Here is a 12414-nt window from a genome sequence, read left to right on the forward strand (position 1 = left end):
CGAGACGGCGGGCGAGAGCCGGGGCCGCGGGGACGGGCCGTCGCCCGGGGAAGGCGGCGGCAGCGCCGGAGCCTCTGCCGGAGGCTGCGGCTTCGGCCCGGGCTGCCGCGGGAGCGGGGGGCCCGGCCCGGGGCGAAACGCCGACGTGCCCGGGGGGAGCTCCCGGACCTTGTCCTCCCCGACGGGCGGCGCGAAGGGCCCGGGCCGCCAGCAGGGAACGGGGAAGCCGGGGCGGGAGGGAAAGCTTCCGAGTTCCAGGGCAACGGGCTCCGGGAATAAAGCGCTATTTCGTGGGCTCAGGAGGAAACACGACAAACGGGGCTCAGTCCCCTTTGCCCCCCGGCCTCGTCTGTCCCGGGAGTAGAGAAAGGCTGCCAAGGGACACCGCAGCGAGAGCACTATCACCACACTCCCGCGACAACGGGAGAAATCCTCGTACCTCCCCATCATTCAGCTCTCGCCTTAGTTTAGCCTTTCGGCTTCAACACCAGAAAGTTACATCCAAGTGATGCAAACCAACAAATTCCCTTTATGCTGACACACAGAATGACGCTGTCTCCCAGAAAAGGTAGTCAGGAGATCACGTTTTGGAAAGGAGAAGTCAGGACAGCATTCCTGTTAGACTGCAACACTTTGCCAGAATCCTCTCTGGTTTGTATCGAAGAACGAGGGTGAGTCAGAACAGGTAGAAAGGGCAGAGGAGAGGGTCACGTAGCCAAGGGCCACTTCCTACAACTTGTAACCGATAAGTCAACTACAATATATTTCTCAGGTCTGCATGAACACACACAAAGTGCCTGCACTAAGGGGCAAGGTTAGGCTTAAAGGCTTGAGTCGCCGGAACCTTCCCTGGGGAGAGGCTCTTTCCTCTAACCAGGTCATCCCATTTGTCAGCCCACTGTGATTTAAAGATACAACCAAAGCCAAGCTTGGCCAGAACAGCTGCTTCCTTTCTAGTCGTCAAAGACCATTAACTTGGGAGCTTTATTCCTGAAATGCATCCATGAGCCCTTGTCATAATGTCAGAGGGACTAGGCAAAGATTTGCCCCGCAAAAGTAGCCAGTATCAAAGCAGTCGGACTGATCTGCACGTTTCATAGACTTGCGTGCCTTAAACGTGTTTAAGGTTCAACCTTAAGGTGTTTCAGTTTTAAACACCTTAAAGGTGTTTAAATGCTCGTCAGCTGTCCCTTGTTCCCGTGAAAGCCAAACCAGGCACACAGTGATGGCAGGACGACCAGAGCATCTGCCCAAGAAAGGCAGAAGAGCGTCTTACCCTGTCTCTCGGCCCCTGGAGTCACGCGATTGCCACCTTTATCCCACCGCTGCTTAAACAGGTTGTGCTCTACCTCCAGCTGCTGCTCTCCTGCTCCCTCCATGGCTTCGATGCTCAAATCTGAAAGCAGTGAGCAAGGGAAGTGGTCTGTAAAGGCACAGTCATTATGGCCTGTGGTGGGCTGAGGAAGCATTCAACCCGTGAAAACACAGAATCTTTCAGCCAGGGGGACAAGAATGTGCCAAAGTGAAAGGCTGTGTATGCCTGGGGCCGAGTGTCACCCAGGGAAGAAAACGCACGTTGCAGCAGCCGAAATGCCCCTTCCAAATACGGGGTTGGGTTTGGTGTACAAGAAGGACTGTTTCCAGCTGCCACAGAAAGCGTTACCCTGAAGGGTAATACACTTAAGGCCAAACAAATCCACAAACCAAGCCCCTCCAAGCCCATAACCATCTTCACAAACACCGCTTCAGGAGCACAGCTTAAAACGGGTTGAAAGCTGCCTGCTACCTCAACCCCCCCACCTTCAGCTGTCTGACTCCTTGTCGGACTCCTTGGGGGAGTGGGGTGTCTCTGAGGGTGCCAGGGATAATTTAGACGTTTCCCGAGAGCGGTTCCAGAAGGTTTCCGAAGGGCAAACTTTGGCCTGCTTAGGAGCATGGTTGAGAGTGTCCCTTGGGGGACAGTCCTGAAGGGCAAAGGTGCCCAGGAAGGCTGGTCTCACTTCAAGGAGGAACTCCTAAAAGCTCAGGAGAAGGCCACATCCCCAAGTCCCAGAAAACGAGCAGACAGGGAAGAAGACCAGTAAATTATCCACGAGCAAGCAATGTGCCCTTGTCGCCAAGGCAGCCAACGGAATTCTGGGCTGCATAGGGAAGAGTGTGGCCAGCAGGTCCAGGGAGGTCATTCTCCCCCTCTACTCTGCACTGGTGAGGCCACAACTGGAATACTGTGTCCAGTTCTGGGCTCCCCAGTTCAAGAGAGACAGGGAACTGCCGGAGAGAGTCCAGCGTAGGGCAACAAACACGATGGAGGCATTGGAGCATCTCCCTTATGAGGAAAGGCTGAGAGAGCTGGGACTCTTTAGCCTGGAGAAGAGAAGGCTGAGGGGAGACCTTATTAATGTTGACAAGTATCTAAAGGGTGGGTTTAAAGAGGATGGAGACAGACTCTTTTCAGTGGTTCCCAGTAACAGGTGATGGGCACAAGGAGCCTTGGGGCCTCCCTGTAGGGCTGCCTACACTTTCTGCATTCCTTGTGCAGTGGAAAGGGTCCCCTTCTTGACCTCTCCTGTCAGGGGACACTACACCCAGGAATCAGCAGCTCTCTGCCGTTTGGCAGGACTCGGAGCGAACCCACCTTCTGCAGCCTTAAACCCCTCCCCTGAGCAGCCCGTGGGGGCGAGCAGCCCGTGCAGAGCAGGGTCGGGAGAACTGGACCTGGCGAAGCAAAGCTCCTGCTGCGCTGGTGGATGAGCCTGGGACCCCCGGCTCTGCAGCGCAGTCGGGGCTCTGCCCCTTATCTCAGCCCTTTGCCGGCCAGGGCTGCTGCGGGGGCACCAAAACTCTTCATTCCTGCACCTGTGAGCAAAAAATAAACAAGTCCTTTCCCCAGCCAACGGTGAGAGTGCTCATCCCTCCTCCTCCCCCCTCCCCTCCTCCTTTCGCCAGTGGGCAGCAACCCCACTCCCGACACCAACCTGGGGGGGATTCTGCATCTCCGGGGCCTCAGCCCAGAGAGAATTTTCATCCCGAGCCAGCCTGTCCCGTGGAGAAGGGGCAATAAAGAGCAGGTCACAGACAACCTCCCATCGGCATTTTGCTGGCAGAAGAATGCAAGCACCAAATAAAGACATTTTCAAAAAACGAGCAGTACTATGTTTTCCATTCTCCTTGAGCAAAAGAGTTTTGCTGAAGTGTTTTCCCCTTCTGGCAACAACCAAAGTTCCCTATTTTGGCTGGGGCAGGCGGCAGGGCTGAGGACCCTCCGCTTGCCTCGGCAGCGGCACTGGCACCTCGTCCCGGCTTGTTGAGACCCCCCCCTGCTGCCACCCCCCGCCCCATCCCGATTGTCCCCCGCCCGCCTCAGCCCTGACACATGCCAGCCAGCGGGGCTGGCACCAAGGAGTGTGTCCCACAGCCTCCACCCCACCGCTGAGGGCGATGCCTTCCCCTCCCAGCCCACGGGGGGCTCGGCAGCAGCTTGGGAAGCCTGACCCACCGGGCACTCGGCCCCCGCCTTGCCCTGGCACCTTTCCTCCGAGCCAAGGCACCGGGGCTTTCCCTTCATCGCTCCCTGCAGTTCCTCGCAACTCCTTTGCGCTCCCCACAACTCACTGCCGGGCACAAAAAGATGCCCCCAGTCATCCCCGCAAACGTTTCATTGCTGACTTCCCACTTGCCCCCCACCTTGCCCCTTCTGCTCCATTGCTCTTTAAGCAGACCTTTCCCCAAACCCGCCCAACACCACCCTCCTTACCCAGCTCATCTGGGATTGTTACAGCTCTGCTGAAGTTAATGCCCTCCCAACACCATCATCTTGGGGCACTCGCTACAAACTCACCAACACCAGGGGGGAGCTCAACTCAAGCCACAAGGAGGAAAGCTCTCGCAGGAAGGGTCTCAGCATGCGGGGGGGAAGGGAGAAGGACGGCTTTGGGCAGCAGGATCCGAGTGGAGACCGGGTGCAGGCTGCTCCCTGCAGCGCCTGACCCTGGGACAGCCCGGACACCTGCGAGTCCCTGGCTGAAGCCCCTGTGTCCAGGGGAGCCTTGACAGCCGGGGGGGCACGGACAGCTCGGCTCCGCCAGCCGACACCCCCCGGACACACACACACAGCCCCGACCCAGCCACACGGAGAGAGGGGACCCCGCATCGCCCCCCGACTCCGCACCCCAGGCAGCGGCCCCTCCGCAGCCCGGCCCCCGCAGCCCGACCCCCGCCCGGGCAGCCTCCCCCAGGGACAGGAGCAGCACGGCGGGGCGCCGCCGCCCGCAACCCCCATGGCCGGCAGCGCTCCCCGACCGCCTCCGCGGGGAGGGCACCACGCCCCGGCCGCCGCTAATGAGGCGCTAATGAGGCGCGGGTAATGAGGGGGCGGGCGGGGCCGCGGCTCCCGAGCGGCCGGGGGCAGCCCCGTGCCCGCAGCCCCGGCCCCCCGCGGCTCCCCGCATCCCGCACCCCCGGCCCGCACGGCATTGCCCCCCCTCGCCACTCTGCCGGCACCCACGGCTCCCCGCACCCCGACACCCTGCGCCCACCGCACCCCTGCACTAGCTCCCTCTCCCCAAAGCCCCCCGCAGCCTGCGCTGCCCCCTCCACGGCTCGCCCCGAGTGGGGACCAGGGCCCGGGGCCGCTGCCGGCAGCAGGAATGCCGGAGGGCAAGGAGGGCTTTGCTCCGGGCTTCGGCTCTGGGCACGGCCCCGGGTAAAGCACGGCAGGACCAGAAGCAAAGACCCGAGCGTGGGGAGGTTCACACCATTAAACATCAGCCCCTGCAGCTCCAAAACCTTCTCCCCTCATCCTTGTACCAGCCATTCCCAAGGATGTCATGGCCCTCGGCTGATCAGTTTGCATTTTGCAGCTCTGCAGCCCCATCCTGGCTTGTGCCCCGTCCCTCCCTTTCCTTTCCCTCCAGCAGCAAGGCAGCAGCAGGTTTCCTGCCTGCTTTGATGGCATCATGGCAGGGGTCGGTCATGGCAGAGTCCGTGCTTGGCTGGGGACCCCTTTGCTGTTGGGGACCCCACTCCCCAGCAGCCCATGAACCCCGCTGGTGCCCAGGGACGTCCCTTCCATCAGCCACATCCCATCTGTGCACAGGGACCCCCGGTGTGGCCGTGCCACCACCCCCAGCCGCTTCCAGCGCCGCCATCCCCGAGACACTGGAACCACAACTCTGCAAAGGCCGCGGCTCCCAAGAAATGCACACAGAGCTTGGGTGTGAAAAACAGGAACACAACTCTTTATTAACAACAACACAACTACCTACAACTCTTAACAACCAGTAACAACTCTTACAACTCTTTACAACTCTGAACAACTAACAAAAATATTAACAACTAACAAAACTATTAACAAACACCAAAACTATTAACAAGCTGTAGACAACTATTTACAACTCTTCCTCTTCCTTGGTCTGCTCTTGGTCTGGCCTCCGCACGCCTGCTGCCCCTGGAAGAAAAGCCAGCGGCACGGCCGTTTGGCTAACGAGCAGCGCTTCACCCAGCAGAGCTGGGGCTTCCCGAGCCGGCTCAGCGGCAGCAGCTGCTTCGGGTCGGGCTTCGCCCCGACGAGCGTTCCATGGCCACAGCCCTGGGACGCGCTGGGGACAGCGGGACTCTGCCACCAGCGCTGAGCCCCGCCTGGGCTCGGGCTTACACTTGCCTGTCCCGGCCCTAAGGAACCGCTCCCGGCCCAAAGCGGAGGGGGGCTCAGGGCAGCGCGGTGGGGGCCGTTGTGCCGCCAGCACGAGGGCAGCGGGCGCCGTGTCCTTGCAGCGGGGACCACCCAGCCCAGCCCCAGCCCCAGCCCCATCCCGGTGGCAGGAGACCCTCCCTCCCTGTGGGCAGCGCATGGCGAGCACGTGCCTGTCCTGATGGCGGGTCCACATCCATCGCCTCCTCCTCCTCCACATCCACCTCCATCTCCTCCTCCTCAGCCACATCCACCTCCATCGCCATCTCTTCCTCCGTCCCCACACTCCTGGCAGCCGCCTCTGCAGCCTCCAGCGCAGTCTGGCACATCCTAAGCCGAAAGGCAAGCAGAAAAGGGCATTGGTCCTGCCCGGGCCAGCCCAGCGGACCTGTGGGACGGGGGTCTCCGCACCCCTGCCCCTCTTGCTGCCCGGGGAGAGCCGTGGGGCCATGGGGCTCCAGCAGGAACTGGCTGGACCTGAGTGGCTCCTTGGCCACCAGCACCCACCAACACTGACGCCCCAGCGCCTGCAGCTGGAGGCTCCTCTTCTTCCTCTCCTTCAGCAGCTTGGAGTGCGGCACGGTCCTGTGGATCTGGCGGAGCAGAGAGGGCAGGGGTGAGCAGCCCTGCTCCCTGCCCCACGGGGCTCTGGGCACAGTCCCCGGCGCCCCCCGCTTAGACCCCGGCCCCGCGCCTGCCCTGGCGCCCAGAAGCTCCTTACTCGGTGCAGGCGGCCTTTGGGCTCGGCGCTGCTCCGCTGGCAGGGCTCAGCTCCCACGGCTCCATCCTGGAAAGGGGCAGCGCAGGCACCGGCTCAGGCTCCGGCCAGCACCCGCCTGCTCCCGCCGAGCATCCCTGCGGCACCAGCCCGGGGCAGCCTGGGCTGTGTGTGGGGACGTGTCCCCCCGGCGCAGGGATGCTGCACCCCAGCAGGGCATGAGCAGCCCAGAAGGGCTTCTGCCAGCCCCTGGCCTTGCAGGGGTGGGGGGAGAGGGCGAGACAAGATCTCAGCCCCCCAGCCACTGCGGGCTGCCCACCTCCAGGGAACAGGCATGTACCTCTGCCAGCACACATGGATTCTTCTTCATCGCCTTCATTACCACAACGCTAGGGGAAAGAAATTGGGATCAGGCGGGATGGGAAGGGAAGGGCTGGGTGGAGGGTAGGAGCTGTGAGGAGCAGGAGAGCAGGGCTGTGTGGGGAGCAGGAGAGAAGGGCTGTCGGGCACAGGGCAGAGGGGATGCGTTGTGCCCGTCGCCAGGGACTGGCAGTTACAGATGGAACACGGGCCATGGCAACGGGAGCGCAGTGGGGATGGGGACGAGCCCCCTTACAGGGGGGGCAGCTGAATACATACACTACCCCCCAAAGTTAAGAATCCCAACACATTACACTTCAGTCCTGTCTTCAGCGGCTCTTCCTGACCATCCCCTCATGCCTGACCATCCCCTCATGCCAAGCTGCTCCTCAGTTTAGTCTCAGAAGCGTGCCGGAGAAGACGTGCCCAACAGCATCCAGCCTACGCTGCTGCGGGCTACGCTGGCCGAAGAGCAGGAGCTTAAAGAGGAGGCTGAGACCGTGGTCGGGGAAGTGCTGGATGGGGGAAGGCGCTGGATCAGCCCCTCCATGTCTTCAGGAGGGCTCCCCATGGGGTCGGCGGGAGGTTGTTTGCCAGTGCCAGAGAGGCAGAGCCTTTGGACACTTCTCCTGCGGAGCGATGGGAGGAATTTGGACTGGAGGCTCGAGAGATTGTGGCGAGCGTGTTGGGGAGCTTTGGGCAGCGTTTGGTCCTGAGGAGGTGTGCGGCTCCTGGGGCACAGAGCCCCCGCGCAGCTCCACCAGGCGGACAATAAAACCTTTGCTCCCAGGGGGTGCCTTGTGCCTTCCTTCCTTCAGGCCAGGCCATACTGTGTCTGTCTGGGCATCTTCCCTGCAATGATTTCCCTCTTCTTCCTCCCTCCCACAGCCTGGGTCAGGCGAAGACCCAGCTTTTGTCTCCTTTGGGAAGCTTTGTGGCCGGGCTATCGGAGGGGCTGCTCCAGCTCTGCGGAGCCGGGGTTCTGGCGGTCCTTGTGTCGAGATCCTTTCTCCAGGGCTCTTTCTCCTCAGAGCAAGCAGCCCTGCACAAAACCCTTGTTCCCGCCGCTCTGGGGACGGACGCTGGCGTCTCCCCCTGGGGACCGCTCTGCCACCTGTCCTTTGGGTCTCCTCGCTGCGCAGCGGGGAGGCAGGTCTATTGTGGAGGCCCAGAACGGTGCAGCGGAGCAGGTTCGAGCAGCCGGTGCCAGGGCTCACCCAAAGGGAGCTGCAAGCAGGGAATGGGAAAAACCGGGGCCGGAGGAGATGGCCCTAAATCAGGGTTCTTCACCCGCTGGGCAAAAACCAATCAACACACTGAGTCGAGATATTTGGCTTTATTTCAGTTCTGCAGAATCGGGTGCCGGGCCTTTAACAACAGCCAGCACACCACGCGTTTCCGACAGTCCCAGGTTCACAGTGATGAGATACAGCCCATGGGTGAGCTACAGTTCCCTTACCAGCCCTCATCAGACACATGCATTCAAGTCCAAGTTTGGAACGGTTTGGGAGATCCCCCTAATTAGGCCAATTAAGGATTAATTTCAGGAGTTCAGCTCAAGTTCCATCAAAGTTCTACTACAATTCTATACAAAGCGCTACTGGAACTTTTTAACCATATTCTTTTGACGTCCCTACTCTAACATTTTTCTAACCCATGAACGTACCAAGCACTCTCCTTTTCCTTCAGAAACAGTACAAAATGGCTTTTATTACAAAAAAGGTAAAAACCCCACTCCCCCTTTCCTTCAGAAACAGTACAAAATGGCTTTTATTACAAAAACATAAAAACCCCTCTCCCTTTTCCCTTCAGAAATAGTACAAAACGGCTTTTAGTACAAAAACATAAACCCCCACTATCACTAGCACATGCTGCAAAATCTAAACAGAACAAATGCACCCCCCCTGCCCGCAGGAAAACAAACACAGTCCAGGGAAGGGCCCAAGACGGGAACCCCGCGACGCTGCAGCTGCTCCGCGGCAGGACAAGGTTCAGCGCAGCTCCCGAGTCTCTGCCACCGGAGCAGCAGCTTTGGCCTTCAAGGTCTTCAAGTTCCTGGCCGGTCTTTGCACAGCACTCAATCCAGTCCCGCTTCTATTTTCCGTCTTGCGCCAGCTGCGTCTGCGGAAGGGACACCTGAAAGAGGCCAAAGGCCGAGCTCAGACAAGCCCACGCTGGTAGGACCAGCCCTAGCTCCACGGTACCGGCTCTCGGGGAAGACGCACCCTCTAACGCCAGCCCCGACAAACACTTGCTCTTCGGGGAATGGAAGTCACAGGCTCCCAGAGTCACCCTGGCCTCACCTCACACTATCAACACGTTGACTTTCTCTCTGGCTCACCATTCACACGTACAACCCCGAGACATCCCATGGATATGAGAGAGAGAGGTTCCTACAGGATTAAGTCACCCAACTCCCCTTTCCGAGGGAGAGACTGGGGCTGCTGCCACCTTACTGCCACAGGCTTTTTCCTCAGCAGGAGAGTTACTGGTTACACAAGGCACTGAGGAACTCTTCTGCTCTCATCTGCCTTGAAAACGTGACAGCTAGCGCGTGAAAAGGGAAAATGGGAAAGCTCAACAAGACGAGCAAGACTCAAGGGGAACGTCCTTAGACTATTCTCTATTTCCCATCCATTCCGTTTTCTGAGTTTCCTCCAATCCCTCTCCCACCCTGCCTGACCCACAGGCACCACAGAGACCAGACCTCGGGGAACGATGCTGTCTGGCCATGGCCAAGGGACGCGTCTGACTGGGTATTCCCACCGCCTGCCGGCCTCCCTTCCTGATGGCCAAACAAAACTCGGGCCACAGCATCGTGCAGAGCTGTGCCCATCAGCACAGCCACAGCGGCTCTGGATGAGAGCTTTCCTGCTCCTCACCCGGTCTATACTGGGGGGCTGCTGCCATCGTTCCTCCATCTGGCCAGAGCCTCCTCCCACCAAGTAAGATCCTGGTCTCACCTGCTGAGACGCCGGCATCTTGTGCTGGTCAGACTCGGAGAGAGAAGATCCGCCTGCATCTGGCAGCGCCCGACCTCTGCAATATCTCCTCAGCCTCCTCCGTTCACGTTCCACCTGCACGTTGGATAGGAGAAAGGGTCACAGAAACCTGCCACCACACAAGGAGCAAAAGGACCTCTGGACATCCTGGCAAGGAGATGGCTGCTCAGAGACTGTGAATTGCACCACAGAACGCTGGGGCCAAAAAGCACTCCAAGCAGCCCACGGAAGAGAGCGAGCAGGAGGAAAGAGTTCCTGACACAAGAGTGTCCAGTGGGTGTGGATGGGGACACTGGGGCAAGAAGGCTGGTACCGCAGTGAACGTGCATTTGCGAAGGCAACGGGGTGCCAGAAGAGAGAGAAAAGACAAAAGCGTGTGGCCACAGGGGACAGTGGGAGAGGGAAGGAAACAAGCCGAGGACTCCACAGTGCTGCCTCTGGAAATGCGGTGCCTTCCAGAGGACCGTGATGCTGCGCAGAGGCAGCGAAAGCCTGGTCTACCTCCTCCAGAGTCCTCCTGAGCTCAGCACTGTATTGCTTCAGCTCCGTCTTCTCCCGGTCCAGCCTTGCAACTGCTCGCTGCAGACGTTCCAGCCGCTGCGACAGGAGTCTCTTCTCCGAGAGCCAGGACAGCCGCTGCCCTTCTGCAATCGCCTGCTGGGCATTCAGAGAGCAGATGATGGGAGTGGTGCCACAGAAAGGAGAGAAGGGCCAGAGTCAACACATCGCGGAGAGTGACCATGGAGGAGAGGACAGTGCTACGTCCCTTCTCCTCCTCCTCCCGGCCCACAGCCCAAAACAACACTCTCCCTTCCCAGGGGCCCTCCTCCACATCACCTCGGAGAAATCCCTGCGCCAAAAGAACACCCTGAAAGCGCAATGAAGCCTTCAACCTCACCAGCCAACGGTACCATTTCCATTCTCTCTAATACCCTGGGAAAGCTGGACCTCAGGAGTCTCCATCTCTGAAAGCCTCCTCTAAGCACCATCAGTGTCGCTGCTGTTCAGCCATCCTTACAACATTCTACTACGTTTAGTACATTCGCTTGGTCAACTGTGCCCTTTCCAGGCCAAATCCCAACCGCCACACATGCTTCATCTTGCCTAGATAGGAGAGAACCAACCACCCACGCACAGCTCTTGGACTCGCATTCATTTTAACGGCAAGCTGCGTAGTTCTTTCATTAGTTCTGGGCTTGACGGAAAGCGTTTGAGCAGCTGAATGGTGAATTACTAGCAAACATTTTCTTCTCGGCCCAAGCACAAACACAAACAAGAAGTCTCAGCCAAGCTCCTCAGAACAGCGTAGGCTCACAGCCTCCATTGTCACAGCTCGGCTCCCTTTTCATCAAGGAAAAGGTGCAGACGGACTGCAGGGTCAGAAAGGGACCAGACCCTCGTGCCCTCCTCACAAGACAGGCCGCGAACGCCAGTACCAGCAACAAGGGGCCTGTTCCGTCTGCTCCAACACCTCTGTCAGCCGCCAAAGGACAGAAAGGAAGGAACAAAGTTCCCCCGCCTGCAGCTGGCAGCAGCGTTAGGAGTCTACTCCATGGCGGGCGGGAGGCTGGGAAGATCCCAGCCCTTTGCTGCCGTGCTTTGGCTGGGGACCACCCAACCTTCTGTTGAACTCCTCTTACGCCCACACGCAACCCGTGCCTGCATTTACTGTCCCACCAGAGTCCTGGGGGTCTCCACGCTCCTTCCAGGACGAGCCACTGGCTCTGCTGCCTGGCCCGGCACCGTGTCGCCCGGGACAGACCATTGCTGCCATTTCCCACACTCAGGCTGTTCTTCTCCTCAAGCCAGCCCACAAAGCTGGCTTGAAGCATTCAGAAGCATAGTGTTTCCTACCACGTCTTGCAGCAGCTTGTTTATCTCCCCTTGGTGGTCGGCCTCCCGAACTTTGAGGGTGTCCGTATGCTGCTCTTCTTTCTGCAGGAGCTCTTGCGCCATGTTTTGCCGTTCCCGCTTCAGGAGAGACCTCTCCGCTTCCAGCTCCCACTGAAGGCACTTCACTTCCCCTGCAAACACGACAAATGGCAAGAGTCAGAGTCTGCACAAACAGCGGCTCTGACTTTACTGACCTTACGCCCTTTGAGTTTCCGTGGAGGAGGGGTCTGTCTCCAGCTCCTTCACTCCTCAGAAGCACTGCGGACACAGAGCTGCTTTCATACCACCTTCCCCAGGCACGGGGTCACCAGAAACGGGAGGCTCTCACCTTGGATCACCTCCTTGGCCTGCGCCACCGCGTGGAGCTGGGTTTCGAGATGACTCCTGCTGATCTCCAGCTCAGACAAGTGCTGCTGAGCCTCCAACAGGCTGCATTCCAGGGTCTCCTTCCCTGACCTGCAAATCGTGAATACAGAGAGAAAGGAGCTGCTTGCTCCTGACACCCACGGGGAGTTGTTCCAGGAAGAAGCGGTGCAAGATCCCTACCCCTGCCTACGGAAAAAGGCTCGCGTGGAAACTCCTACACAGAGAGCCTATTGCTGCCCTTCCAAATAGCAATGCGGGCCCCTGCCAGGGGATGGCCAGGCTTCCCTTGTCACCTGGCAGCACACAGAAAGCCCAGCCGAATTGGACTGCAATAGCCAAATCTTCACTTGCTGGGGTCTGATCCACGACACACGGGTAGCTGCGCC

Source organism: Chroicocephalus ridibundus, chromosome 12 (genome assembly GCF_963924245.1).
Source record: "Chroicocephalus ridibundus chromosome 12, bChrRid1.1, whole genome shotgun sequence".
In the NCBI taxonomy this organism is placed as follows: Eukaryota; Metazoa; Chordata; class Aves; order Charadriiformes; family Laridae; genus Chroicocephalus; species Chroicocephalus ridibundus.